This window comes from Nomascus leucogenys, chromosome 22a, assembly GCF_006542625.1.
Source record: "Nomascus leucogenys isolate Asia chromosome 22a, Asia_NLE_v1, whole genome shotgun sequence".
NCBI classification, from domain to species: domain Eukaryota; kingdom Metazoa; phylum Chordata; class Mammalia; order Primates; family Hylobatidae; genus Nomascus; species Nomascus leucogenys.
In genome coordinates this window covers 138,947,441-138,973,058 of record NC_044402.1, presented here as the reverse complement: position 1 = coordinate 138,973,058, position 25,618 = coordinate 138,947,441, and the positions used below count along the sequence as shown (strand labels likewise).

Genomic DNA, 25,618 nt, shown 5'->3' with positions numbered 1-25,618 from the left:
ATACGGGCCTTTGACAGTCAGCAAAGCATGACACCGCCCCTAAAGATACAGAGCTTCACCAGTCAGCAAAGCATGGCACTGTCCCTAAACATACGGGACTTCGTTTTCCTTTATTATTGCTTGCATTTGAAGGAGCTTGGAAAGCATGAGGAAGATTACAGAAGGCTAAAACACACACACACACACACACACACACGCACACATGCACATGCATGCACAGACAGGAACATACTTGTCATGTACACACCCATCATGCATAATACACATCACACACACATATGCATGTGCACACATGCACACACAGGCACACACACAGCATGCACACACCCCAAAAATATGCCCATGTATGCACACATGCTCATAAAGGCACACACTCTCACACACCATACACACACACACAAGCTACACTTTGTTGCGTTGATTCTTTTACAGCTTTCTCAAATGTTTCTATAGATGTTGATGCATTTGAATATGTTATCACTTCTTCAATTAATTTTAATAATATATACTTTTCAAAAATTACCTTCTTCAACTATATTTTCAAACTCTTTTAACTTAGAACGGTAAGAATTGTTCTCTGCAAATTCTGATTTATCCAAGGCTAGTCTTATGAGGGGCATTCGTGTTTTCTTACATTTCTTCTTGGTTAACGAGTTAGTAGATTCTCTATTCTACTTTTCTAGAGTCAGCTCTCAGGCTTCATTTATCAATTCACTTGTTTCCATTTTTGAATTCATTATTTCTGCTGTTATCTGTAGTCCTTACTTCTGCTTTCCTTGGGTTTGTCTGTCTTTTATTTCAAGTGATTTCTTAATTTCCTTTGACAATTTTAAAACTGTGGAATTATTTTCTCAGTATAGTCCAAGCTACATCTAATAAGCTCTAGCATGTAATTTTCTCTTTTTTGTTCTTTTCTAAATATTGTATCACTGCTGATTTGGTTTTTCTCTTTTATCCATGAGATGACTGTTTTAAGTTCCCAGGAAGTGGGTCTTCTGGTTCCAATTTATTCCTGAATTTTTATTTTGATTGTCATTACACTGTAGTTAGGAGATGTGACCTCTATTATCTCCAGCATTTAGAACGTATTGCGGATCCAGGGACACAGGAAGTAAGGTGGGCTCTGTTGCAAGGATGGTTACAACATAGACTTCCATGTCAGTCTTCCATTATTTGCATACTCGAGACCCTGATGTGCTGGTTAATTTGCCAAGAAACCCCCGCAGCAGACTGCGTCCGCAGGGCAGGGCTGAGTAGCAGGGGCAGCACCTCTCACAGGGGCAGGGCCGCTTGCCCAGCCTTGAGGGAGGGGGACCCAGACATTGCCTTTCTCAATACTGAGTCCCTAAACAGGATTTCTGGCGGTCTGGGGTCTGGGGCTAGGCTATCTGGACCGTCAAACTCTTCCCACTGCGCCATCAGCCCCACTAGGAAAGAAAGGGGAGAAATTAGGGCTTTGCTTTAAAGAGTTCAACGGTCAGAATGTGTCCCCCGCAAACTGACATGCTGGAATCCTCATCCCCAAGTGAGGGCGGGGCCTCCCATTAGGAGGTGATGAGGTCACAGAGGCAGAAACCTCAGGAATGGGATCAGGCCCCTCATCAAAGAGGCCTGAGAGACACCTACTAGCTGGAAGGCGGTTCCGCACCAGACACCGAAGCTGCTGGACCTTCGACCTCGGACCGCCATCTTCCAGAACTGTGAGCCACACATTCCTGATGTTCCTAAGCCACCCCGTGTACGGCATTTTGTTACGGCAGCCCAAATGGACCAAGATGGGAGCTAAAGGTAACTGACCGCACCTCCAGCCCACCCGCAGAGCTAACAGACAGGTCCTCAGCTGCAGGCCTGGGGTAGAAGGGCTGCCGGAGGGGCTGTGGGGGTGACGGGGGGCTGCATCCCTGTGGCCCCACTTGGCACAGGGGCTTTGACTCACTGCTGGAGCTGCCAGGCTTTGAGTGGACAGGCCTGGCCTGGGAGGGGGCAGCAGTGGCAGAAGGCACCTTGGACAGACGACCAGGTCTCTCCCCTTTGTCCGGAAAGAAGTCCCTATGTGGAGTTCAAGGGAGGAGTGAGACTTCAATTGAAAAAAAAAAAAAAAACTAATGTCAGACTTCCTACCAGTCTTTGCATAGGGACGTTTTGGCTAAATTTTATTTGATTTGGAGGGAAAAGTTAGTGTGACATCATCCACACTCTGCGTAATATGGAGCCCACTTACCTTCGTCTCCAAAACCTACCAGGGACTAGGAGATTGAGAGTGTCCACAGCTGTAGTGCCGCCAGTTTCTCCTTGTGGTTCCAATCCCTCTTCAAATATTTTTTTTTTTTTTTTTTGAGACGGAGTCACGCTCTGTTGCCCAGGCTGGAGTGCAATGGCGCGATCTCACTGCAACCTCTGCCTCCCGGGTTCAAGCAGTTCTCTACCTCAGCCTCCCGAGTAGCTGAGATTACAGGTACCCGCCACCACGCCCAGCTAATTTTTGTATTTTTAGTAGAGATGGGGTTTCACCATCTTGGCCATGTTGGTCTTGAACTCCTGACCTCATGATCCACCCGCCTTGGCCTCCCAAAGTGCTAGGATTACAGGCGTGAGCCAACATGCCCGGCCTCTCAAATAAATATTAATACTGTCTATTATATTTAGTTTTATGGAAGTGTATAACTTCATTATGGATTGAATATTTTATCAACAAAAAGAAACCCTCTTCATGCAGTTTTTCTTCTTTGAACTCTAATTTTCTGGTATTAATATCGTGACTCCTACTTCACTCTGGGTTTTATTTTCTTTTTTATTTACTTGGAAATATTCTCATGATTCTGTGTTCACTTTTCTTATTGTAAACACACAAAAAGTCTCTGGGTTTATGTGGCCCCTGAGAGTCTTTTTCTTAAAATGGGTAAATTTGTCCCATGTAGATTTATAATTATAATTGATACATTTGGTCTTACAGGATCTTATTTCAATCTCCTGGTGGAATGCTTCCTGGGGGTTTTCTTCCATTGTTGTTTTATATATTGTTAGGTTGTTTTCTTTCTCTCTGTCCTCTCCTATACCTTGGAAGAATACAGTCATCATCGTTGTTGTTTTCACTGTAATTCTTTTTTATATAAATATAACGAAATGAATACGGGGAAAAGTTAATTCTGCTGAGTGGAGTGGGATGTCGAAAGGATCATGAGGAAGCTAAAGTGCAGTGGCCCCATAACAGCACGTTGCAGCCCAGAACTCCTGGGCTCAAGTGGTCCTCCTGCCTCAGCCTCCCAAGCAGCTGGGACCACAGGTGCACAGCCCTACACCCAGCTGATTTTTTTTTAATTTTGTAGAGATGGGATCTCTCTATGTTGCCCAGGCTGGTCTCAAACTCCTGGCCTCAAGCAATCCTCCCACCTTGACCTCCCAAAGTGCTGGGATTCCAAGCATGAGCCACCACACCCAGCCTTAATTCTTTTTATAACTTTAAAAATACTTCTTATCCTGTGTTTCTGAACGTTATGATCTACTGTAACAAAACAAAGTGAATAAATTAGCAGAATTACACTTATTCCAACTTCCCCAGCTACCTATTTTTGGTTGGTGTTCTCTGCACATTTTTTGCCATTTTGGTTAATCTGTTGTGATTTTTATCTTATTAAAATTATTAACATTTATTCAGAAAATACTTATTGATTATTCCCTAAGTTCCAGGTTCTGTTGCTGCTGGTGGTTCAGTCATACACAAAACAAAATATGTCCTCAGAATAAATAATCTGTCCTCAGAGAGACTGCAGTCTAGAAGGGAAGAGAGATGTTAGGTGACTAATTCCACAATAGACGTGCAGTCTGCCTTGGTCTGTTCAGCTGCTATAACAAAACACTATGAACTAAGTAGCCTGTAAATAATAAAAATTTATTTCTCATAGTTGTGGAGCCTAAAAGACCAAGATCAAGGCAGACTCACTGTGTGGCGAGGGCCATTTTTCTGGCTCATAAACAGTGTCTTCTTCCTGTGTTCTCACATGGTGGAAGGGACCAATAAGCTCTTTGGGGTCCCTTTTAAAAGGGCACTAATCCCATTTATGAAGGCACCATCCTCGACCTACTCACCTCCCAGAGGCCTCATGTCCTAATAGCATCACCTTAAGGATTAGAATTTCAATATATGAATTTGTAGGGGCTGGGGGGGTCACAAACATTCAGATTGTAATATAAAACTTTTCAGCTTGAGAGTGACACTTACCTTATCATTAGTGGCACTTTACAATCTCCATCAGCCACATGGAAACCTGATTAGATTAGTGATCAGGGAAACGTTTATGTTCTGATGTATGTCCAGACTCAAGACTATTATTTGGACTTAATTTCAAATTTAAACGAATTCCCTGCTCACCATCTGCCCTTTCTTTGTCCAATCCATGTTTAGTTTATGATTTGGATTCATCTTTTGGTTGGTTGAAATAAATCTTCATGTAGTAGTAATAGCTGTTGCTGTTGATGACATCGTCTAATTGAGAAAGTGCATACACAGGAAACAAGTTCTCCTACATGAGATATTGTCTTCTGCTGCATTATGCAAGTAGGAACTTTGGCTAGGAGAAAATCTTGGGTTCACAGACTCTTCATCTGAAGAATTACAAATACTGGCCTTTCTAACACAATGTTGAGATAATTCTGAGGCCAGCCTCACAAGTTCCTTTACTAAATGATCCTTTTCTTATCACTAGGTGCTTGTGAGATTCCACCCATCATACTAGAGGTGTAAGCACTGCACCTAAGGGTGCCTTGGATCATCCCTGAGATGCAGGCACTGCATCAGGAGGTGTCTTGGATCATTCCTGAGGTGTGAGCCCATCATCAGGAGGTATGTTGAATCATCCCTGAGGTAAGAGCACTGCACCAAAGGGGTCTTGATTCATCCCTGAGGTGGGAGCACTGCCCCAGGAAATGTCTTGAATCATCCCTGAGGTGTGAGCACTGCACCAGGAGGTATCTTGGATCATGCCTGAGTTGTGAGCACTGCACCAGATGTCTTGGATAATCCCTGAGGTAAAAACACTGCATCAGGAGATGTCTTGGGTCATCCCTGAGGTTCAGGCACTGTGCCAGAATGAATCATCAGCAGTATTACACCAAGAGGTGTTTTGGGTCATACCTGAGGTGTGATCCTCCTTGAGGTGTGAGCACTGTAACAGAGGTGTCTTGGATCTTCCCTTTGGTGTGATCACTGCACAAGGAAATGTCTTGGATCATCCCTGAGGTGTGAGCACTACACCAAGAGGTGTCTTGGATCATGCCTGAGGTGTGATCACTGTACCAGGGGGTTTCTTGAATCATCCCTGAGGGGTGAATACTGTAAGAGGAGGTGTTTTGAATATTCCCGGAGGTAACAGCACTTCACCAGGAGGTCATTGGATCATCATAGCTGAGGTGTGAACATTTCACCCTTAAATGTGTGAACCTTATATAAGGTGTGAACATTTCACACATTATATCATGCCTGAGGTGTGATTCATGCACCAGGAAATGTTTTGTATAATCCCTGAAGTGCAGGCACTGTACCAGCAGGTCTCTTGGATTATGCCTGAGGTGTGAGCACCGCACCAGGAAGTGTCTTAAATAATCTCTGAGGTGGGAGCACTCCACAAGGAGGTGTCTTCATTCATCCCTGAGCAGGGACTACTGCACCAGGAGTTTTTTTGGATAACCCTGAGGAGGAAGTACTACACCAGGAGGTATCTTGGATGTTAACTGAGTTGTAACCACTGCATCAGGAGGTGTCTTAAGTAATCTCTGAGGTGGGAGCACTATACCAGAAGATGTCTTGGATCATCCCTGAGGTGCAGACACTGCACCAGGAGATATGTAGGATTATGTTTGAGGTTTGAGCATTGCACCAGGAAGTGTCTTTTATCAACTCTGAGTTGGGAGCACTGCACCAGGAGGTGTCTAGGATCATCCCTGAGGTGGGAGCACTGCACTGGGAAGTGTCATGTCATGGAGCATCCCTGAGGTGGGAGCACTGCACTGAGAAGTGTCATGGAGCATCCCTGAGGTGGGAGCACTGCACCAGGAAGTGTCTTGCATGTTGCATCATCCCTGAGGTAGGAGAACTACACCAGGAGTTATCTCGGATCATCCCTGAGGTGTGAGCACTTCACCAGGAGGTATCTCAGATCATTCCTTAGGTGGGAGCACTTCACCAGGTGGTGTCTTGAATCATTCCTAAGGTAACAGCACTGCACCAAAGGGGTGTGAATCATCCGTGAAGTGAGAGCACTGCTCCAGGAGCTGTCTTGGATCATCCCTCGGGAGAGAGCACTACTCCAGCAGGTGTCTTGGGTCATCCTTGTGGTGTGAGCACCGCACAAAGAGGTATCTTGTATTATGCCTGAATGTGAGCACTGTGCCAGGAGGTGTCTTGGATCATTCCTGAAGGTTGAGCACTGTACCAGCAGGTATCCTGGGTCATCTCAAAGGTGTGAGCACTGCATCAGGAGGTGTCTTGGATCATCCTTGAGGTAGGATCACTGCATAAGGAAGTGTCTTGAATCATCCCTGAGGTGTGAGCACTATAACAGGAGGTGTCTTGGATCCTCCCTGAGGTGTGAGCACTGCAACACGAAGTGTCTTGAATCATCAGAGAAAAGAGCACTACACCAAGAGATGTCTTGGATCATGCCTGAGGTGTGATCACTGTGCCAGGGGGTGTCTTGAATCATCCCTGAGGGGTGAATACTGTAAGAGGAGGTGTTTTGAATATTCCCGGAGGTAAGAGCACTTCACCAGGAGGTCTTTGGATCACCATAGCTGACGTGTGAACATTTCACCCAGAAGTGGCTTATATCATTCCTGAGGTGTGATTCATGCACCGGGAGGTGTTTTGTACCATCCCTGAGGTGCAGGCACTGCACCAGTAGGTCTCTTGCATTATGCCTGAGGTTTGAGTGCTGCACCAGGAAGTGTCTTTTATCATCCCAGAGGTGTGAGCACTGCACCAGGAGGTTTCTTAAATAATCTCTGAGGTGGGAGCACTGCACAAGGAGGTGTCTGCATTCATCCCCAAGAAGGGACTACTGCACCAGGGGGTTTTTTGGATAACCCTGAGGAGGGAGCACTGCACCAGGAGGTATCTTGGAAGATAACTGAGTTGTAACCACTGCACCATGAAGTGTCTTAAATAATCTCTGAGGTGGAAGCACTACAACAGGAGGTGTCTTGGATCATCCCTGAGGTGCAGACACTGCACCAGTAGGTCTGTAGGATTATCCCTGAGGTTTGAGCACTGCACCAGGAAGTGTCTTTTATCATCCCTGAGTTGGGAGCACTGCACCAGGAGGTGTCTTGCATCACGCCTGAGGTGTGATCACTTTACCAGGAGGCATCTAGGATCATCCCCGAGGTGGGAACACTGCACTGGGAAGTGTCATGGAGCATCCCTGAAGTGGGAGCACTGCACTTGGAAGTATGTTGCATGTTGCATCATCCCTGAGGTGGGAGCACAACACCAGGAGGTATCTTGGATCATTCCTGAGGTGTGGGCACTTCACCAGGAGGTGTCTTCAATCATCCCTAAGGTAAGAGTACTGCAGCAAAGGGGTCTGAACCATCCCTGAGGTGGCAGCACTTCACCAGGAGATGTCTTGGATCATCCCTGGGGAGAGAGCACTACTCCAGGAGGTGTCTTCAGTCATCCTTGAGGTGTGAGCACGGCATCAAAAGGTGTCTTGTATCATGCCTGACATGTGAACACTGCACCAGCAGGTGTCTTAGCTCATCCCTGAGGAGGGAGTACTGCATGAGGAGGTGTCTTGCATCACACCTGAGGTATGAGTGCTGCACCAGAAGGTGTCTAGGATCATCCCTGAATTGTGAGCACTACACCAGGAGGTGTCTTAGAGCATCCTTGAGGCAGGAGCATTTCAGCAGGAAGTGTCTTGCATGTTGCATTATCCCTGAGGTAGGAGCACTACACCAGCAGGTGTCTTGGATCTTTCCTGAGGTGGGAGCACTTCACCAGGAGGTATCTTGATTCATCCCTAAGGTAAGAGCAGTGCACCAAAGGGGTCTTGGTTCATCCCTGGGGAGGGAGTACTACTCCAGGAGGCATCATGGGTCATCCCTGAGATGTTAGCAGTGCACCAAGAGGCATCTTGTATTATGCCTGAGTGTGAGCACTGCACTTGGAGGTGTCTTGGATCATTCCTGAAGGTTGAGCACTATAGTAGCAGGTATCTTGGATCATCTCAGAGGTGTGAGCATTGCACCAGGAGGTGTCTTGGATAACTGCTGAGGTGGGATCACTCATCAGGAAGTGTCTTGAATCATCCCTTAGGTGTGAGCACTGTAACAGGAGGTGTCTTGGATCCTCCCTGAGATATGAGCACTGCACCAGCAGGTGTCTTGAATCATCAGAGGAAAAAGCACTACACCAAGAGGTGTCTTGGATCCTCCCTGAGGTGTGAACACTACACCAGGAGGTGTCTTGAATCATCAGAGGAAAGAGCCCTGTACCAAGAGGTGTCTTGGATCATCCCTGAGGTGTGAACATTGCACCTGGAAGTGTCTTATCATGCCTGAGGTGTGACCCATGCACCAGGAGGTCTCTTGTATCGTCTCTGAGGTGGGATCACCACACCATGAGGTGTCTTGGATCATCCCTCAGGTGTGAGCGCTGAACCAGGAAGTGTCTAAAATCATGCCTGAGGTGTCAGCACTGCACCAGGAGGTGTTTTTGATCATCCCTAAGGTGCAGGCACTGCACCAGGAGATCTCTTGCATTATGCCTGAGGTTTGAGCACTGCACCAGGAAGTGTCTTTTATCATTGCTGAAGTGTGAGCACTGCACCAGGACGTGTCTTCGGACATCTCTGAGGTGTATGCACTGCACCGGGAGTTGTACTGCGTTATTCCTGAGGTCAAAGCCCTGCATCGCAAGTGTCTTGGATCGTGCTTGACTGTGCCTGACCAGCAAGTGTCTTAACTCATCCCTGAGGAGGGAGTACTGTAAAAGGGAGTATCTTGGATCATCCCTGAGGTGGGAGCACTGCATCAGGAGGTGTCTTGGATCATTCCTGTGGGTTGAGCACTACGCCAGGAGGTGCTTTGGATCATCCCTGAGGTGTGAGCACTGTATGAGGAAGAGTCTTGTATTATGCCTGAGTGTGAACACTGCCCCAGGTGGTTTTTTGGATCATTCCTAGGTATGAGCACTGCACCAGGAGGTATCTCAGATCATGCCAGAGGTGTGAGCACTGCATCAGGAGATGTTTTGGATCATCCCTGAGGTTTGAGCACTGGACTAGAAGGTGTCTTGGATCGTGCCTGAGTGTGAGCACTGTACCAGGTGGTTTTTTGGATCATCCCTAGGTGTGAGCACTGCACCAGGAAGTATCTTGGATCACGTCTGAGTGTGACCACTGCACCAAGGGTTATCTTAAATCATATCTGAGTTGTGACCACTGCACCAAGAGGTGTTGTGGAGCATCCCTGAGGTGTGAGCACTGCACCAGGAGGTTTCTTGGATCATGCCTGAGTTATGACCACTGCACCAGGAAGTATTTTGGAACATCCCCGAGGTGTGAGCACTGCACCAGGAGGTGTCTTAGATCATGTGTGAGTGTGAGCACCTCACCAGGATGTACCTTGGATCATGCCTGAGTTGGGAACACTGCACCAGGTGTTTTGTAACATATCTGAGGTGTGAGCACTGCACGAGGTGGTGCCTTGGATCATCACTGAGGTGTGATCACTGCAGCGGGAGGTGTCTTGGATCATCCCTGTAATGTGAGAACTGCACAAGAAGGTGTTTTCAATCATCCCTGACATGGGAGCCCTGCACCAGGAGATGTCTTGGATCATCCCTGGGGAGACAGCACTACTTCAGGCAGCGTCTTGGGTCATTTTTGAGCTGTGAGCATTGCACCAGGAGGTGTCTTGGATTATCCCTGAGGTAGGATCACTGCACCAGGAAGTGTCTTGAATAATCTCTGAGGTGTGAGCACTGCAATAGGAGGTGTCTTGGATCCTCCCTGAGATGTGAGCACTGCACCAGCAGGTGTCTTGAATCAGAGGAAAGAGTACTACACCAAGAGGTGTCTTGGATCATCCCTGAGGTTTGAGGTCTGTAGGATTATCCCTGAGGTTTGAGCACTGCACCAGGAAGTGTCTTTTATCATCCCTGAGTTGGGAGCACTGCACCAGGAGGTGTCTTGGATCATCACTTAGGTGGGAGCACTGCACCTGCAAGTGCCTTGGATCATGCCTGATGTGTGAGCACTGCACCAGCAGGTGTCTTGGCTAATTCCCGAGGAGGGAGTACTGCAAGAGGAGGTGTCTTGCATCACACCTGAGGTGTGAGCACTGGACCAGGAGGTGTCTAGGATCATCCCTTGAATTGTGAGCACTACACCAGGAGGTGTCTTAGAGCATCCCTGAGGTGGGAGCACTGCACCAGGAAGTGTCTTGCATGTTGCATCATCCCTGAGGTAGGAGCACTACAACAGAAGGTGCCTTGAATCTTCCCTGAGGTGGGAGCACTTCACCAGGAGGTATCTTGAATCAACCCTAAGGTAAGAGCACTGCACCAAAGGGGTCTTGGATCATCCCTGGAGTGGGGGGAGCACTACTGCAGGAGGTGTCTTGGGTCATCCTTGAGGTGTGAGCACTGCACCAAAAGGTGTCTTGTATTATGCCTGATTGTATTATGCCTGAGTGTGAGCACTGCACTTGGAGGTGTCTTGGATCATTCCTGAAGTAGGATCACTGTCTCAGGGAGTGTCTTGAATCATCCCTGAGGTGTGAGGATTGTAAGAGGAGATGTCTTGAATCATCAGAGGAAAGAGCACTACACCAAGTGGTGTCTTGGATCATCCCTGAGGTATGAACTTTGCACCTGGAAGTGTCTTATCATGCCTGAGGTGTGACCCATGTACCAGGAGGTCTCTTGTATCATCCTTGAGATGGGATCACTACACCATGAGGTGTCTTGGATCAAATCTGAGGTGCAGGCGCTGCACAAGGAGGTCTCCTGAATCATCCCCAAGGTGGCAGCACTGCACCAGAAGGTGTTTTTGATCATCCCTAAGGTGCAGGCACCGCACCAGGAGGTCTCTTAGATTATGCCTGAGGTTTCAGCACTGCACCAGGAAGTGTCTTTTATCATCCCTGATGTGTGAGCATTGCACCAGGAGGTGGTCTTGCATCATCCCTGAGGTGTGTGCACTGCACTAGGAGTTGTTTTGCATTATTCCTGAGGTCAGCGCACTGCATCACAAGTGTCTTGGATCCTGCCTGATGGTGCCTGACCAGCAAGTGTCTTAACTAATCCCTGAGGAGGGAGTACTGTAACAGGTGTCTTGGATCATCCCTTGGAGTTGAGCACTACACCACCAGGTGCTTTCAATCATCTCTGAGGTGTGAGCAGTGCATCGGGAAGTGTCTTGTATTACGACTGAGTGTGAATACTTCACCAGGTGGTTTTTTGGATAATTCCTAGGTGTGACCGCTGCACCAGGAGGTATCTCAGATCATGCCAGCGTTGTGAGCACTGCATCAGGAGATGTTTTGGATCATCCCTGAGGTGTGAGCACTGCAGCAAGAGGTGTCTTGGATCATTTCTGAGTTGTGACCACTCCACCAGGATATGTTTTGGAACATAGCTGAGGTGTGAGCACTGCACCAGGAGGTGTCTTAGATCATGCCTGAGTGTGAGCACCTCACCAGGATGTACCTTGGATCATGCCTGAGTTTTGTGGGCACTGCAACAGGATGTGTTTTGGATAATCCCTGAGGTGTGAGCACTGCACCAGGAGGCATCTTGTATCATCTCTGAGTTGTGAGCACTGCACCACGTGGTCTTTCTGGATCATCCCTAGATGTGAGCGCTGCACCAGGAAGTATCTTGGATCCTGTCTGGGTTGTGACCACTGCACCAGGAGGTGTCTTATATCATATCTGAGTTTTGAGCATTGCACCAAGAGGTGCTTTGGAGCATCCCTGAGGTGTGAGCACTGCACCAGGAGGTGTCTTGGATCATCCCTGTAGTGTGAGAACTGCACACTACAGGATGTTTTCAATCATCCTTGAGTTGGGAGCACTATACTAGGAAGTGTGTTGGATCATACCTGGGGTGTAAGCACTGCACCAGGAGGTCTCTTAGATGATGCCTGAGTGTGAGCACCTCACCAGGATGTACCTTGGATCATGCCTGAGTTGTGTGTGCACTGCATCAGGACGTGTTTTGGATCACCCTTGAGGTGTGAGCACTGCACCAGGAATTGTCTTGGATCATCCCTGAGGGTGAGCACTGCACCAGGGGGTGTTTGGGGTTCTCTGTAACGTGTAAGCACTGCACCAGGAGGTGTCTTGGATCATCCTTGAGGTGTGAGTACTCCACAAGGAGTTGTCTTGGATCATCCCTGAGGTGTGAGCACTGCACCAGCAAGTGTTTTGTATTATGCCTGAGTGTGAACACTGCACCAGGTGGTTTTTTAGATGATTCCTAGGTGTGACCACTGCACCAGGAGATATCTCGAATCATGCCAGAGTTGTGAGCACTGCATCGGGAGATGTTTTGGATCATCTCTGAGGTGTGATCACCGTACCAGGGGGTGTCTTGAATCATCCCTGAGGGGTGAACACTGTGACAGGAGGTGTCTTGAATCATCCCTGAGGTAAGAGCACTGCACCAGGAGGTCTTTGGATCATCATACCTGAGGTGTGAACATTTCACCCAGAAGTGTCTTATATCATGTCTGAGGTATGACCCATGCACCAGGAGGTGTTTTGTATCATACCTGAGTTGTGACCACTGTACCAGAGGGTGTTTTGGAACATCCCTGAGTTGCGAGCACTGCACCAGGAGATGTCTTGGATCATCCCTGAGGTGTGAGCACTGCACAAAGGAGCATCTTGTATTATGCCTGAGTGCGAACGCTGCACCAGGTGTCTTTTTGGATCATTCCTAGGTGTGACCACTGCACCAGGAGGTATCTCAAATCATGCCAGAGATGTGAGCACTGCATCAGAAGATGTTTTGGATCATCCCTGAGGTGTGAGCACTGGACCAGGAGGTCTCTTGGATCATCCCTGAGTTGAGAGCACTGTTCCAAGAGGTGTCTTGGATCATGCCTGAGTGTGAGCACTGCATCACGTGGTTTTTTGGATCATCCCTAGGTGTGAGCACCGCACCAGGAGGTATCTTGGATCATGCCTGAGTTGTGATCACTGTACCAGGAGGAGTCTTAAATCATATCTGAGTTGGGAGCACTGCACCAAGAGGTGTTTTGGAGCATCCCTGAGGTGGAGCACTGCACCAAGTGGTGTCTTGGATCATCCCTGTAGTGTGAAAACTGCACAAGGAGGTATTTTCCATCATCTCTAAGGTGGGAGCACTACACCAAGAAGTGTGTTGGATAATGCTTCAGATGTGAGCACTGCACTAGGAGGTGTCTTAGATGATGCCTGAGTGTGAGCACCTCACCAGGATGTACCTTGAATGATGCCTGAGTTGTGTGTGCACTGCAACAGGACATGTTTTGGATCACCCTTGAGGTGTGAGCACTGCACCAGGAATTGTCTTGGATCATCACTGAGTGTGAGCACTGCAGCAGGGGGTGTTTCGGGTCATCCATAAGGTCTCAGCACCGCACCAGGAGGTTTCTTGTATTATGCCTGAGTGTGAGCACTGCACCAGGAGGTATTTTGAATCATGCCTGAGTTGTGAGCACTGCATCAGGAGGTATTTTGGATCATCCCTGAGGTGTGAGCACTGCACCAGGAGGTGTCTCGGATCATCCCTGAGGTGTGAACATTGCACCCAGAAGTGTCTTATGTCATGCCTGCAGTGTGAGCACTGCACCAAGATGTGTCTAGGATCATCCCTGAACTGTGAGCACTGAACCAGGAGGTGTCTTGATTCATCCCTGAGGTGTGAGCACTGAACCAGGAGGTATCTTGGATCATCCCTGATATGTGAACACCTCACCAGGAAGTGTCTTGGATCCTGTCTGAGTTGTTAGCACTGCACCAGGAGGTGTCTTAAATCATCTCTGAGGTTTGAGCACTACACCAGGAGGTGTCTTGAATCATGCCTAAGCATGACCACTGCACCAGGAGGCATCTTGGATCATGTCTCAGTTGCAACAGGAAGTGTCTTGGATCATCCCTGTGGTATAAGCACTGCACCAGGAGTTGTCTTGGATCATCCCTGGGATGCAGCCAGTGCACCAGAAGGTGTCTTGGATCACCCCTGATGTGGGAGCACTGCACCAGGAGATGTGTTGGATCATCGCTGAGGTGTGAGCACTGCACCAGGAGGTATCTGGAATGATTTTTGAGGACAGTGTAGTGCACCAGGAGGTGTCCTGGATCTCCCCTGAGGTGGGAGTACTTGCACCAGGAGGTGTCTTGGATCTAGCCTGAGGTGTGAGCGCTGCAACAGGAAGTGTCTTGGATCATCCCTGAGGTGTGAGCACTGCAAAAGGATGTGTCCTCAATCATCCATGAGGGAGGATCACTGCACCAGGAGGTGTCTTGTATCATTGCTGAGGTGGAAGCACTGCACAAGGAGGTGTCTTAGATCAACCCTGACTTGTGAGCACTGCACCAGAAGGTGTCTTGGATCATTGCTAAGAGGCAAGCACTGCACCAACAGATGTCTCAGATCATCCTTTAGGTGGGAGCGCTACACAAGGGGTGTCTTGGATCATCCCTGAGGAGGGAGCACTACACCAGGAGGTGTCTTGGATCATTTCTGAGGTGCAGGCACTGCATCATGAGGTGTCTTGGATCATCGCTGAAGTGTAAGCACTGCACCAGGAGGTGTTGTGAATCATCGCTGAGGTGTGAGCACTGCACCAGGAGGTGTCTTGGATTATCCTTGAGGTGTGAACATTGCACCAGGAGATGTCTCAGATCATCCCTGAGGTGCAGGCACTGTACCAGGAGGTATCTTGAATCATTTCTGAGGTGCAGGTGCTGCACCAGGAGGTGTCTTGAATCAGCCCTGAGGTGTGAGCACTATACCAGGAGGTGTCTTGATTCATCCCTGAGGTGAGCACTGCACCAGAGGTGTCTTGATTCACCCCTGAGGTGTGAGCACTGCACCAGGAGCTGTCTTAAATCACTTCTGAGGTGTGAGCACTGCACCAGGAGGTGTCCTGGATCATCCCTGTGGAGGGAGTACTGCACCAGGAGGTGTATTGGATCATCCCTGAAGTGTGAACATTGCATCAAAAGACATCACAAATCATCCCTAAGGCTTGAGCACTGCACCAGGAGGTGTCTTTGATCATGCCTGAGATGTGAGCACTGCACTAGGAGGTGTTTTGGATCATCCCTAGGTAGGAGCACCACACCAGGAGGAGTCTTGGATCATCTTTGAGGTGGGAGTACCACACCACGAGGTGTCTTGGATCATCCCTGAGGTGGAAGCACTGCACCAGGAGGTATCTTGTATCATCCCTGAGGTCAGAGCACTACACCAGGAGATGTTTGGATCAAACCTAACGTGTAGGCACTGCACCAGAAGGTCTCTTGGATGATGCCTGAATTGTCAGCACTGCACCAGGAAGCGTATTTTATCATCCTTGAGGTCAGAACACTGCATCAGCAAGTGCCTTGGATTGTGCCTGAGGTGTGAGCACTGCACAAGCAGTTGTCTTGGCTCATCCCTAAGAAGGGAGTACTGCACCAGGGGATGTCTTGGATTATGCCTGAGTTGTGAGCACTATATCAGGAGTTGTTTTGGATCAGCACTGAATTGTGAGCACTGCACCAAGAAGTGTCCTGGATCATCCCTGAGGTGGGGGCACTGCACCAGGAGGTGTCTTCGATCATCCCTGAGGTAGGATCACTACACTAGGAGGTTTCTTGGATCATTGCTGAAGTGTGAGCACTGCACCACGAGGTGTCTTGGATCATCCCTGAGGTAGGACCCCTACACTAGGAGATATCTTGGGTCATTCCTGAGGTGTGAGCACTGCACCAGGAGGTGTCTTGGATCATCCCTGAGGTGCAGTGATATGGTTTGGTCATGTCCCCACTCAAATCTCATCTTGAATTGTAGCTCCCATAATCCCCACATGTCATAGAAGGGACCCTGTGGGAGGTAACTGAATCATGGAGGGAGTTACCTCCATGCTGTTTTCATGATAGTGAGTTAGTTTTCAGATCTGATGGTTTTATAAGGAGCTTTTCCCCCATGTACTTGGCACTTCTCCTTCCTGCCATCCTGTAAAGAAGGATGTGTTTACTTCCTTCCATTTTGATTGTAAATTGTGTGAGGCCTCCTCAGCCCCACAGAACTATGAGTCATTTAAACCTTCTTTCTTTATAAATTGCCAAGTCTTGGGTAGTTCTTTATAGCAGTGTGAGATCAGACTAATAAACACCCCCATGATTCAATTACCTCCCACCAGATCCCTCCCATGACACATGGGGATTATGAGAACTACAATTCAAGATGAGATTTGGGTGGGACACAGCCAAACCATGTTATTCCATTCACGGTCACTTTAAAATATGTCCTCACATTTCAAAACACAATTATGTATTTCCAACAGTCCCCCAAAGTCTTAATTCATTCCATCATTATCCCCAAAGTCCAAATCTAAGGTCTCATCTGAGACAAAGCAAATTCCTTCTGTCAATGAGCCTATAAAATCAAAAGTGAGTTAATTACTTCCAAGATACAATGGAGATACAGGCATTGGACAAATACACCCATTCCAAATGAGAGAAATTGGCCAAAACAAAGAGGCTGCAGGCCCCACCCAAGTCCAAAATCCAACAGGGCAGTAACCAAAACTTAAAGTTCCAAAATAATCTCCTTTGACTCCATGTCTCACATCCAGGTCACGCTGATGCAAGAGGTGGGCTGCCATGGCCTTGGACTGCTTCACCCCTGTGGCTTTCTTTCACAAGATGGCATTGAGTGTCTGAGGCATTTCCAGGTGCACGGTGCAAGCTGTCAGCGGATCTACCGTTCTGGAGTCTGAAGGACGGTGGCCCTCCTCACACAGTTCAACTGGGCAGCACCCCCGTGGGGACGCCCTGTGGGGGCTCCAACCCCACATCTCCCTTCTTCAATGCCCTAGCAGAGGTTCTCCATGAGGGCTTTGCCCCTACAGCAGACTTCTGCCTGGATATCCAGGCATTTCCATACATCCTCTGAAATCTGAGCTGAGGTTCCCAAACCTCAATTCTTGACTCCTGTACATCCACAGGTCCAAGACCACGTGTAAGCCACCAAGGCTTGGGGCTTGCACCCTCTGAAGCAACAGCCTGAGCTCTATGTTGGCCCCTTTAGCCACAGCTGGAACTCATTATCACCAAATCCCTATACTACACAAAGCAGCAAGGCCCTAGGCCTAGCCCATGAAACTCTTTTTTCCTCCTAGGCCTCTGGGCCTGTGATGAGAGGGGCTGCTGTGAAGAACTCTCATATGCCCTGGAGACAGTTTCCCCGTTGTCTTGGTGATTAACATTTGGCTTTTCATTACTGATGAAAATTTCTCCAGCTGGCTTGAATTTCTTCTCCGAAAATGGGTTTTTCTTTTCTATCACATCATCAGGCTGCAAATTTTCCTAACTTTTATGTTCTGGTTCCCTTTTAAACATAAGTTTTAATTCCAAACCATATCTTTGTGAATACATAAAACTGAATGCTTTTAACAGCACCCAAGTCAAATCTCGAATGCTTTGCTGCTCAGAAATTTCTTCTGCCAGATACCCTAAATCATCTCTCTCAAGTTCAAAATTCCACAGATCTTTAGGGCAAGGGCAAAATACTGCCAGTCTCTTTGCTAAAATGTAGCAAGAGTCTCCTTTATTCCAGTTCCCAAAAAGTTCCTCATCTCCATCTGAGACCACCTCAGCCTGGACTTCGTTGTCCATATCACTATCAGCATTTTGGTCAAAACCATTAAACAAGTCTCTAGGAAGTTCCAACTTTCCTGGAAGACATCTTCCTGTCTTCTTCTGAGCCCTCCAAACTGTTCCAACCTCTGCCTGTTACCCAGTTCCAAAGTCACTTCCACATTTTTTGGTATCTTTATAGCAGTGCCCCACTACCCAGTATCAATTTACTGTTTTAGTCCATTCTCATGCTGCTATGAAGAACTGCCTGAGACTGGGTAATTTATAAAGGAAAGGTTTAAATTACTCACAGTTCTGCCGGGCTGGGGAGGCCTCAGGAAACTTACGATCATGGCAGAAAGCAAAGGGGAAGCAGGCACGTCTTCATGTGTCTGGAGGAGGAAGAGAGCAAACAGGGAGGTGCCACACACTTTCAAACAACCAGGTCTCCTGAGAACACATTCACCATCACAAGAATGCAAGGGGGAAATCCGCCCCCAGAATCCAATCACCTCCAACCAGTCCACTTCCCCAACACTGGGAATTACAATTTGACATGAGATTTGGTTGGGGACACAGAGCCAAACTATATCAGTGCTTAACCTCATTTGAGTTGTCACACGCAACCAGGAGGCTTGAATAACCCACTGCTTCCAGACTAGATGGCTTTCCGTGTGACCCCAAGAGAGACTCCCAGCCTCTGCTGATTCCTATGTAAAGTGTGGGTTGGAACTGGATGGTATCATAGGCTCCTTTAGCTCTGTATGATTCTCATGTAAAATTCCACCCAGCAGTCAGGCAAGAGGTGCACTGGGGAGAGGAGGTGGAACCCGCAGGTTATTGATAAAATCCTGAAATCCCTTGGCTCTGTGCTTTAAACAGGCACCTTCCCAACATCTACGACTGTCTTTGAACTGCTCATAAAGAGCACTGATTAATGTGACACTTCACATACCCACCATGAAATTAGGAAGGCCCTTAGATCTCCTTCAAACCCGCGGTGCCGGTGCCTTCGCCCCATCAATCAGAGATGAAACTGTGATTGCGTTGCAAGGAGACGAGGCCATCCTGGAGTTCTGCCATGAAAGAATCGCTGGGACTCAAAGGAGGGGAAAACAAGGGAAAAGGAGAGGGGGAGAGGGAAAGAGAAGCTGCTTCCAGAAGGAATAAATTTGTGCGTGTACTTTGATCCTGCTATGATTTTTATTTGTTTTAGCCACATCCTTTTCACTGCACCACTCAGCTAAAGGTGCTTTAAATTAGATGGCGCTAGGAAACCCTCTTCCTCCCCCCTCCTTCCCCTGCCTGCCACACAGGCCCATGGTCTTCAATCAGTGTGAGATGTATAATCATGCCATGCTCAAATGTAACTGGAATAAATTGAGACAAATAACCTCAAAGGCACCACATGCATTTAGAATGCTCTTTGCCAGGGTTTCCTAACGTGCTTGCAGGCAGCTAACTCTCAAAGCAAACAAAAAGTGGCAGTGTTTACCCAGCTTTGCTTTGGAGCATGTTGAGAGCCTCTGACTCACAGATCGCTGCTGACTGAATCTGCACATACATCGGTGTTCAACTCCCCCAGCTAGCTTCCTTCCCTCTTCCACACTTCTCCCTTTCCCAGGTGTCCAGGCTGAACAGGGACTTGTTTGGGGTCCTCTGTTCCTCTCCTCTACCTGTCTTCAATAGGATAGCACAAAGATCACAAAGGCCTGAGAGCAGAGATGGGAAGTGAGAACCGTGTCTCACTGTGAGGACCCCAGGACCTTTGTTCAAACAAAGCAAAGCAGCGCCTGGCATGGCCGGCCCGTTCTGCTCAGCATTCAGGAGAGGGCTGCCTTCCAGAAACCTCCTCTTTGGTGCTCTTGTTAAAGAAGAAGATGCCTCAGGGCACCTTTAAGAGAAGATCTGAAATGAACCTCTTACCTTCCAAAACCTTCTTTCTCGGCCAATCTTGTTCCATGACCAGCCATGTGGCTGTGGATTTACTGGCTCTCTGGACCCTCACCCTCCCGTCAGGGCGCCATCTTATCCATGTCTCTGCTTGAGGGACACACATGTCAGCTCTCTGCTCCTGCACTGCCAGGCACAGCCATGATGGTCTCAGAGCCATTGGTCCCCAGCACAGAGGTGAGCTTCAAATGGTACCGTGATGATGAAGGTGGCAGGTGCCTAGTAGCTACGGACTTTGGATTATATCCATTTCCAATGATTAACAAGAAGCCTCTTTAATTTTAAGTATGTACTTTTTTTTCAGAAATAAGGTCCCACTCTGGCACCCAGGTGGGAGTGCAGTGGTGCAGTCATGGCTCATTGCAGCCTCAACCTCCCAGGCTCAAGCGATCCTCCCACCCCAGCCTCACAAGTAGCTGGGACTACAGGTGCACCATCATGCCTGGCTAATTTTTTAAATTACTATTTTAATAGAGATGGGGTATTGCTATGTTTCCAAGGCTGGTCTCAAACTCCTGACCTCAAGTGATCCTCCCACCTCAGCCTCCCAAAGTGCTGGGATTACAGATGTGAGCCACTGTTCTGGACCAAGTATGTACATTTAGAAATAACACCCATTTTCCTGTGATTCCTTAGCTTCGTTCTATGAACTGCTAGCTTGTCATGCCTCCCTGTCATATTCTCTGACAGTTTCCAGTCTTATGCCCCATGGATGTCTCTCTCTCTCTCTCTGCCTCTCTCTGCTTTCTGTAATTCCTCTTTGGCTTCCAAGAGTTCATTTTCTCAGCCTGTGACAGCACCCCATGTTCCCCAGTTTCTTATGGGGAATCACAGCTCCCCTGCTACATTTAGTCTGTTGGGAGCACAATTCCAGGTAATCAGCTTCTATGGCAGAAGTGACAGGGCCTGAGCAGCCTCTCACTAGATTTGGAAGAACTAGAGAGCAGGTCTGGTGGCCCACCACCCAGCCCCTAACGCCATGCTATGGCACTTCCTGCCCCCTGAGTTTCATTGATTCCACACCTGGCACCCAGCCCTCAAGTCCATTCTGGGAGCATCCTGTCCCTCCCCCAGACAGACACATGCACTGGATATCCTTTCAATAAAACCATCTGGATGGGATCCAGTCTGGAAGGTAAATCTTAGAAACCTTTCCCTTGTCTTCTTACGCATCTCTTTGGAATTCTTACATCTCAGATCAATTCTGCTAGTTAACACTTCCCAGGAAAGTCACCAACCCCTCTGACGTCAGAATGTATCAGGAGAGAGTCTGTGGCACGGACAGTAACATTCCTCAGAGTTCAACCCAGTCTCCACATTGTCCTGCCTTCTTACCACACAGCCAGAGCAGGGTCATGTGACTGGTTCTGGACCAGTTTGGGCAGGAGTGGTGTGTGTCACCTCTGGGCCAAAATATAGAAGAAACAGTGCGTGAGCCCCCAGGGGTCCCTTCCGCTGCTCTACTCTCCCAGATGGTGGAGTCTCGATCAGCCTGGGTCCTGGGTGTCTCAGTAGAGCAGAGCCCCTGCCAACCTCCACAAAACACGTAGCCTGAAAAAGCAATCTGTGCTGGGTCAGTTTCCAGGACACCAGGACTGGCTCCAACGTGTTCCTAATATCAATGATTTCTATGTCTTGGCTAAAAATACCTTGCCCTCCCCAAGGAGACAAAAATACTCTCCTATATGTCCTTCTGGAATTTTTCAGTCTTTATTACACCTAAATCTTTAATGCAGCTGGAATGTATTGTACGTATGGAATGTATTGTACATATGGACTGGCAGAAGGACGTTACCTTTTCGGTAACATTGTTTTCCCTATGGATAGCCAGTGATCTAAAATCTTGTATTGAATTCTCCCTACTTATTTGAAATGCCACACATATCAAATGATAAATTCTGCCATATACGGTCTCCAGATCTGGAATCTCTGCACAGGGATCAGTGCACTAACTGGAATTACAATGCCTGTTGTCAGTTTTGGGGAAGTTACTTAGCGTGTTCACCAATTCTCCTCGAGCCAGTGCCTACTCTGGACATTCATGATACAAAAAGGCAGGGCTGCACTCCAGGTGAGCGTGTGTAGGAAGGCATGAGAAACCTTGCAGGGAGCAGACACTGGGGGGAGGTTGGGGAGGACCAGACGGACCAAAGCTTTCCTGAGGAAGGTCAAGGGGACTTGCCAAGCCCACTTGATGGACAAAAATTGAGAGCAGAAGAGGGCAGAGCCCATTGGCCCCTGAAAATCTCTAGCTCCAGGACCAAGAAGCAGAGTCCTGGAGGCACCATCGCTCATGCCAGGACAGCGCTTGAGACTGTTGAGAGGCACAGGCCCAGGGGCCAGGCGCAGTGGCTCACACCTGTAATCCCAGCACTATGGGAGGCCAAGGTGGGCAGATCACAAGGTCAGGAGATTGAGACCATCCTGGCTAACACAGTGAAACCCCATGTCTACCAAAAATAAAAAAATAGCCAGGTGTGGTGGCAAGCGCCTGCAGTCCCAGCTACTCTGTAGGCTGAGGCAGGAGAATAGTTTGAATCCAGGAGGCGGAGGTTGCCATGAGCCAAGATTGTACCACTGCACTCCAGCCTGGGTAACAGCGCAAGACTCCATCTCAAAAAAAAAAAGAGGGGCACAAGCCCAAATCAGACCTGCACTGCTCTCCGGCACCTTCCAGACACTGATAGAGGCCTGAGCCATGGTCCACACGGGGGGCTGGGTGTGGCAAGAGCAGCTGCAAGTGCAGCCGTTGTTGGCCAGTATCCCAGGAAACCCCATGCCGGCAGCTCACAAAGCCATGGACTGACGACTTCCCTTTTCAAGATCAGCTGTGTCTTCTCTTCCTCAGGCCACCACTCTTTCCAGTAACAGGGTAGAAAAAACCCTTGATGCAAAAAAGGCAACAGGACATGCTGGGCAAGTTAAATCACTTAATATTTCAAAATATTATTCGACCACAATAATTGTAGTTGTCTAAGAGAATCTGCATTTGTGTGGTTCCTTAAACTGTACTCTTTTTTTTAATATAATTTTTTTTTTGAGACAAGGTCTCACTATGTTACCCAGGCTGGTCTGAAACTTCTGGGCTCAAACGATCTTCCCCCCTTGGCCTCCCAGAGCACTGGAATGATAGGCATGAGCCACCACGCCCAGCCAAATTGTAGCCTTTCTTCCTGTCTTTAAAATTCACTTGACTTCCCATTCAAAATGGCAGACTGAAGCGTTTACATCTTCTGCCACAAATCCCATTAAATTAACAAAGTAAGTATGGAACTATGAATATATTTCCTACAGCACTAGAAATAGAGAATGGTGCCTAATTCTGGAGGATGTAAGTAGAACCCATCACACTGATGCCAGAACAAAACAGAGGGAGAAGCCAAGGGCAGCACTGGCGTGGGACGGGCTTTCCCTGAGGAACCTCGGCAACAACTCATGCGTGGCAACATTTGTGACTTTCAGCAGGAAGGGGCATGGGACTGCGATGGGACTCACCGCAGACCTCCTAGGACCTCTAGAATAGATATAGAGAGCTTGGCTGAACTACCCACCCTGCCCCCGACCAGACTTCAGCTAGCGACAGCTCCCTAAGTCATGGGGTGACCTGCCTGGGAGCCATAGTAAGAACCTGCGACCACAAAAGGACACAGGGAGTGCCCGGTCACCAGCTTGACAAAGGAAGGAAACAAACGCTTGGGAGGGTGGCAAAGTCACCCCAGGATAAAGCCTCCGAGGACATCCTAACATCCAGGACGTTCCAGTAATTTTGCTTAGTAAAAAGGGACCCAAGAACTGCAGTTCAGGAACCAGGGGATCCCACGGGGCCAACCTCCCCCTTGGCCCCACTGAGCTATTGGCTGAACAAGCACAAGCCCCGAGCTCCATTCTAGGCAAGGGGAAACACATCCTGCTCCTTGGAGGAGCCTGAAAATGTACAATGTGTCCAGCGGAGCCCAGGGCAACTCCAGTCCACGAAGCTCGAGTGGTATCGATGAGCCACGTGTCAGCCCTCACTTCCTTCCCCTTCCCCTGACCAAAGCACCTTAGAGACAGGCCAAACTGATCATTTGTGCCCAACAAATGAAGGCCAACGGGTGACCTGAGCCACCAGTCAGCACCGCCCAGGAGCCTGGACAGCCAGCTGCTGGGGTTCACACACCCGCTCAGGAGGGAGGGCACGCGTGCCCATCGGTTCTGCCCGCCTGCCCCTGGGGGCTGCACTGTGACCAACTCCAGCCTCCTGGGTCATCTGCCACTCCAGCCATCCAAAAGAACCGCCAAGAAAGGGGAGCTTCAGCCAGCTCTTGAGGTGGGAAGTGACGGGTTCCAAATTGCCTTTTATGAAAATATGCACCAAGAAAGGATTGGACCAGGCTGGATAATTCCTTTGCTTGGGATCTCAGGGGATGAGGGGTTCAGGAAAGCCCGAGTTGTCAGGGAGGTGTGGATTTGAATCTCAGCGCTGACTCTGACAAGCTGTGTGACTTCAAACAACAACCCACCCGCTTTCTGTCCAATAGGGATGGAAATGCCACCTGGCCAGGCTCTTCAGGGATATAACCCCAGTGGGCCCGGCCTGGGCAGATGCTGTGAGATGGCACCGTGTCATGTTGGCATGGGCTGCTGCCCCTCGTGAACATTTCCTTTTGGTCCTTGTTAGCTGGTGTCTTTGGGTGAGTTTCATGGTGGTGTCTCATGCCGTCAAGCACGGCAGCAGGGAGCCCCCTCCACCCACCCCAATCCCCCAGGACTCCAGGCTTCCCTCTCACCAGTTGTACAGAGAAGACGACAGCCCACAGAACCATGTGCTGTGTAAGCCCCTCACTGCAAACACCCCCAAAGGTCAGACACCAGGGGACCCACAGGAGAACGAGAGGCCTCCGCCTCTGAGGTCAGGCCTCTGACCATGGCCGTGTGTGCTGTGATGCCCTGCGTGGCTCTCCTCCCCCAGGAGGCCCGCCCGGCTCAGCTCTGTCTATGGGGAAGGCCACAGAGCTCTGGGGGCTGGCTTTCCTCAGCCCTGAGTAATTACAGACATGTGTCTGCACATGTCACTGGTCAGACTCCCACGACCCTGCAGTAGATCCTCATTAACCCGGGGACTCAGGGACTCTGAGAGGAGCAAGGGGCCGAGAGGAGCGAGGGAGACCTGGGCGCTGGCAGGGATGGGGAACCTGCAGAGAGGCCCAGACGTCCTGTGCCCATGCTGATGGGCAAGGTATGCCACCTGCCCTGCGAATGACGAAGAGGGAGGCTGCCGTGGGGCCAGGGACGGGCGCGGGGAGCCTGAGCAGAGCAGGTTGGGGAGCCACAGAGAAGAGTTTATGAATCGGCATCCAGCCCCCTCCCCTCTCCCTCCTGAGCACGGCTATTAAACCCCTTCTGGCCTCCAGATGCGCAGTCTGCAAGCTATTTCCCTTTTGTTATTTCAAGCTCAGGGCCTTGATCTTTTGCCACTTTGGAAGAAGCGGAGAAACAAAGGGATCTGGTGCTGTTGCTTAATAGCGTGGCTGGCTTGGCCCTGCTGGGCCGGCATGTGTCTGATGCTCTGTGCCGTCACTGCAGAGCCATCCCTTTGATGGGAGCAAGGCAGGGACCTGGCCCAGGAGCTCTCTGAGAGCTGCTCAGCAGCTCCCCCTCCTGTTCCCGCAGGCCTTCACCCCATGCATGGAGAGCCGGCCCACTGTCTTCCGCCTCGCCACAGTGGCCGCTTAGAGACAAGAAGCAGATAATGCAGAGCCCTCGGGGTCCCCAACAGATTGGAGCACAGTGCAACCAGTCACCAGGGCTGCTGGGCCCTCGACTGCACTTCACTCAAGCTGAAGGTGCA

At 49.1% G+C, this 25,618-nt stretch overlaps 1 long non-coding RNA gene across 1 annotated transcript in view; it reads left to right on the top strand.

Annotated features, from left to right (window-relative positions):
• The first annotated feature begins 586 nt into the window (after positions 1–586).
• Positions 587–25,618, top strand: part of LOC115832373 — a 37,795-nt gene continuing 12,763 nt past the window's right edge. The window contains exons 1-2 of the long non-coding RNA XR_004027861.1: positions 587–1,788; positions 4,704–4,840. This is a non-coding gene — a long non-coding RNA (uncharacterized LOC115832373). The remainder of the gene's footprint in view (positions 1,789–4,703; positions 4,841–25,618) is intronic.